Source organism: Peromyscus californicus, unplaced genomic scaffold, assembly GCF_007827085.1.
Source record: "Peromyscus californicus insignis strain IS unplaced genomic scaffold, ASM782708v3 Scaffold_4__1_contigs__length_199733344, whole genome shotgun sequence".
Lineage (NCBI taxonomy): Eukaryota > Metazoa > Chordata > Mammalia > Rodentia > Cricetidae > Peromyscus > Peromyscus californicus.
The window spans coordinates 136,382,367-136,387,508 of record NW_026294562.1 but is presented as its reverse complement, the minus strand read 5'-3'; the positions used below and the strand labels follow the sequence as shown (position 1 = coordinate 136,387,508).

At 45.6% G+C, this 5,142-nt stretch overlaps 1 long non-coding RNA gene across 2 annotated transcripts; it reads left to right on the top strand.

The window, feature by feature from the left end:
• Nucleotides 1–351: 351 nt before the first annotated feature.
• On the top strand, nt 352–5,142 carry LOC128094598 (uncharacterized). 2 transcript variants are annotated; one of them, XR_008213016.1, is made up of 4 exons: nt 352–527; nt 3,121–3,186; nt 3,338–3,432; nt 4,953–5,142. It is a non-coding gene; the product is annotated as an uncharacterized LOC128094598 (long non-coding RNA). The 2 variants fall into 2 exon arrangements; XR_008213017.1 differs by having other exon boundaries at nt 4,949–5,142.

Below are 5,142 nucleotides of genomic sequence, written 5' to 3'. Positions count from 1 at the left end.
ACACAGTATCACTCTATCCTTACTTTATCCTGAGATGCAGGTCCAAAAGAGAAGAAAGAAGGATCTAGAACTCAGGGATGAATAAGCTATAATCAGAATTCAGGAACATGATCCTTCCTCCTAAGACAAGACGTCAGAATCTAGAAAACTCTACTGCTTGTGGCACACAGAGTTTAAGCAGGTTGCCAAGGTTACACAATGCACGTGATGCTTAATTTTAGGTCATGTTTGCTGGGTTGTTGTGCCTAGCTGATTACAACCTAGACGTTGCTATGAACTTATTTTTAGATGTGATTAATATTTAAATCAATAGACTTGGGGTGGTGCATATTGTCCTTTGTCCTGTGGATGGGCCTCATCCAATCAGAGAACATGAGCACAGGAGGAGGGGCTGAGGCTTCCTCAGAGCTGCCTACAGAAACCACTGCCTCCAGATTCCCAAGACTCCGAGTCCTGGTGGCAACACCAACTCTTGCCTAAATTCCCAGGGACCAGCAGTTCGGGGACTCGCCAGCCGCCAAAATCATGTGAGCCAATTCCTTAAAATCAGACTGTTGGTGTGTCTGTGCTATTCCTACTTATAAATACTGCTCAGTCCTTTCTGTTCACTGAAAGAAAGATGACAGAAAAGAAATACAAGTCCCCACTTTCACAAATGCTGGAGGCATGGGGAGTCCAGAATCTTGAACAGGAAGGGATGTGAGCAATGGAGCCAGACCTCATCTCTTGGACAGGGCCAGATGGCTGTGTTGCTCAGCATGGAGGGGGCTAGCCCTGAATCAGCAAGCTAGTTCCAGCCTGATTAAGTCTCCTGGCCCTGCAGGGCACCCAAGGTCAGGTTCAGGGACCACTGTCAGCTTGGCTGCAAGCTGCACGGTCTCTTCCCAGGGAGAAAGCCAGGATATGTTTAAAGGGAACAGACTGTGGCAGCAGAGGCAGCAGGGCAAATTTACAATAAGCCTGACAATTTAAACACAGTCAACACCGGCTTGTGCATCTTCTAGAGGATTTACTGATCACATCTTAGATACTTAGAAGAGATAAGCAAATTAAAGAAAACTGTCGGCCAATACACCTTCGGCCTTGCATTTCATGCTTTGGAAGATCAAGGAACATAGAGGGCCATTTTAACGGCTGTTTTCAATTCCCACTTTATGAAAATCCTTTCTCTCTGGAAGCTTATACCTGCAAGGAATGAACACGAAGTCTAACCACGGTTCAGGCCTTAGTCTCGTCCACAACACGGGCAATTTATAAACCCAAAAGGCAGATGAAGTCCGCATGTGTTGAGCAATTCCAGAACGTTCTACAAGCAATTGAGAGAGTCTGTTTTTTTTCTTTGAAAGAAGCATCAGCACGCTTTTTAAAGGACCACTGATCAACTTATAAGTCCCACTCTGATTTTAGAATTAGCCCTTTGACATGTATGGTTGTTTGGGACGCTGTGAAGGAGCCAGGCCAGAGTCACCTGCCCACAATCAGATCGCAACCTTCAAGTACCGTTCTTCTGTTACACTACGACAACCAAGAAGTCACACGCTGGCCTTGGCACATCCTACAAGACACGTGCCTCAGCAGAACTCTTTGCAATGAGCTGAGGAGCACAGGGGAATGAGGATCCTGAGAGGAGCGGGGAGAGGGGGAGACAGGGAGGAGGAGGTGGGGGAGGAGGGAGATGAAAAGTGGAAAGGCGGGATGTTTTAAAGGTTGCAAACACTCTGAAAACATTAACATACTTGTGAAATAACCGAGCCCTTTGCTCTTCGGCGACCGAGACATCGCTGGGGTCCCGCTGAGCTCCAGCCCTCGCCGCCGCCGCCTCTGCCGCAAGCGCGTCTTGTAGGGTCCTCTGGGTCTGCTCTGCGTTACAACACAGGTGATTGTCACATGTCTGACAGACACTGGTGTGAGCCCACTCACGGCTGCTACCCCTCTTTTCTTCTCTAGGGTTGAGACAACGTTTGACGCTAGGTTTGGCCGTCTCAGGTTGTACGTCAAAAGACAAACGAGACCCAGTTCACATTTTTCTGAAGAAAGATTCTGTTAGTTCATTTTAAGATGATCCAGGCGTCAGGGCCCATGCTGTCGTCACAGCTCTTGAGTGGTGGAGACAGAAGGATCAGGAGTTCGAGACCATCTTCCAGTTAGCCAGTTCGAGGCCAGCCTGGGCTACATGAGGCCCTAGCTAACACAATCATTAACTGTTGAAAATCAATACTTGCCCGTCTTGACTAGGAATAGTCAGTTTCTCTCTCTTCCTCTCCCACCTCTCCAAGAGAACATACTGGCATTTTTTTTCTAGATATAGAGGTTTTGGGGGGGAAATACCCATTTGGGGGCTAGTGGTAGGCTCAGTGGCTAAGGGCACCTGCCATCAAACCCGAGTTTGATCCCTGGGACCCAGAGGGCAGAAGGACAGCTCTGACTCCGTAACTGTAAATTGTCCCCTGTTCCCTATACACACAGTAAGTAAAATGTATATTTAATAAATATTATTTTTCCTTGAAATATTTAAAAATGGGAACACAGGAAGAAGGAAACCACAGTGGCCTCAGAATCCCTTCCAAGCATGGCCTCTTGGGTCCCTGACCAGTGACACTCATGCCTTTCCCTTCTTGGCCTGGCCTGGGAGCCAGTGTCACAGGGAGGGTCCCCATGAAATTCACCAGTGGCATTCATTTCTTTCTTCTTTTTTCTTTTTCATTTTCCTTGTTCTTTCTTTCTTTTCTTTTCTTTTGTTTTGTTTTTGGAGACAGAGCTTCACAATGCAACCTAGAACTCTCTATGTACACCAGCCTGGCCTTGAATTTACAGAGATCCACTGCCTGTACCTCTCAAGTGCTTGGATTAAAGGCGTGAGCCACCACACCCAGCTGGAAGTAATTTTCTACCTCTTTAGAAAATGACCATGTTTTCTACCTAAGCTTGGGGCATTGACTTCCCTCATGCTGGCCTGAGAGGCCATGGTACCCAGCAAAGAGTTGATGATCCATCAGTTACAATGTTTTGTCATCCCTCTTGGACATTTGATGCTATTTCACCAACCTGTTCACCCACCCCCTACCTGACCTGCCCCCAGCCCACTCACACCATCTTCTGTCTTGTCTTCCCTTTCTTTAGCTCTTGGAAGGCCGCTTCTCTCCTCCTGTGATGGTTTGAAGAAGAAAATGTCCCCCTTAGTCTCAGGTATGTGAATACTTGGTTCCTAGTTAGTGGTGCTGTTTAGGAAGGTTTAGAGGGTGTGGTTTGCTGGAGGAGGCATGTCAGGAGGGCTGGGTTTTGAGAGTGCTTCTCTTCACCCTACCTCCAGTCTGTTTTCTCTGCTTCATGCTTACAGTTCAAGATATGAGCGTTCAGCATTCAGTTCCTGCTGTATGCCTGCAGTGTGCTGCTACTCTTCCCTGCCACGATGGACTCTTAACCTCTGGAACCGTAAGTCAAATAAACCATCACGTCTATATGTTACCTACATCATAGTGTTTTAGCACAGCAACAGATAAGTAACTAATATACACATATGAGCCTGACTCCAGGCTTGCCCATTGCAGACATATGACTTGTGAGCTATACTAAAACCCATGGGAGGAGAGGCTCACCCTGGAGATGAGCTATAGGAAAGATGGACTGGGGGGGGGGCACCCTCCTGGCTCTTCCCTCATGTGCTCACACCTGAATTGTCCCTCCAGCCCCACTCCTCTTTCCTCCTAGACAGACTATTCTGCCTCCCTCAGAGAGGGAGCTCTGCCTAAGAGCTGCTCATTCAGTCTCACCTGAACGTGAGTGACAGCAGCTAGCCCCTTCTGTATTGTAAGAACTGTAAAGTCTCTCTGGTGTTAACATGGACTGAGGCTACTCACACGCAGTGAAAGAAAGAAGGTGGATGTCACTACAGCTCATCATAAAGTAGCCCCATTCTGGGCCACCAAGGGCAAGTCTTTGAGAGCAAGATGTGCCACCCAACTCTGGGGGGACGTGAGCCTTTGCAGATAACGTGCTTAACAGTCCAGAATTAGCACCAAGTAATGTCCCTTACACAACCAGGCTAAAACTCAAATTCTGACAGTCAAGTGCTAAGAGAGCATGCACATTGTTTTTAATTTTAGTTTTCAGAACTAATGTTAGAAACTAGATCTCCAATGCTGGCCATGCTGACACAAGCCTCTAATCCAGCACTGGGGAGGCTGAGGCAGGAGGATCATGAGCTTGAAGATAGCCTGGGTTCTATAACAAAACCCTGTTTCACAAAATAAAAACAAAAGTCATGCTCCAGTTCCATTTTGATTGTGTCGTTGCTATTATCTTTCCTTTGCAACTTTGTTGGTTTTAAGTCATTTTGGAGTTCCATAGAAATTTCAAAAATAGCATGGAGAATTCCCAGGGAGGCTTTTCTCAACTTTTCTGAATAATAACATTTTTTATAACCTTATACTGATTAAATTCAGGAAATTGACGCTGGCACAACACCAGCTACAGATGTTATTCATATCCCTTGGTCTTTATGGTGTTCGTTATGGTGCATTTGTATTTCCATAAGACACTACCAGGTGTACAATTAGTGTAGTTATAATCAGATTATTTCATTTTCAAATAAAATGGTATTTACGTGTGAGTTTGTTTATTATTGTCTCTAGTGTATGATAGGGGGACATGCCATGGCATGTGAGGCCAGGGACAACTTTGTGGAGTTGGCTCTCTCCTTCCACCTTTACTTGGCTAGTGAGGCTTGAACTCGGTCGCCAGGCTTGTACAGGAAGCACTTTTACTCCCCGAGCCATCTTGCCACTCTCAAATTAACTAATTAAATAGTAAAGAAATAAACTTCTTTATTTCATTTATTTATTGATTTTTACTTTGGCTTAGTAACATTTTAAAATGTGCAGGAAAATACAGACAATAATGTGATGGGGACCCATGTTTCTAACTCTCCACTTTTTTTGGTTTTTTCAAGACAGGGTTTCTCTGTGCAGTCCTGGCCATCCTGGAATCTCTCTATAGACCAGGCTGGTCTCAAACTCAGAGATTCATCTGCTTCTACCTCCCAAGTGCTGGGGTTAAAGGTGTGCACCGCCACATTTCAACACATTCTTTAGAATTGTCTTAAAGAATAATACATTAAAGATACAGTAAACATCTCAACTGAAC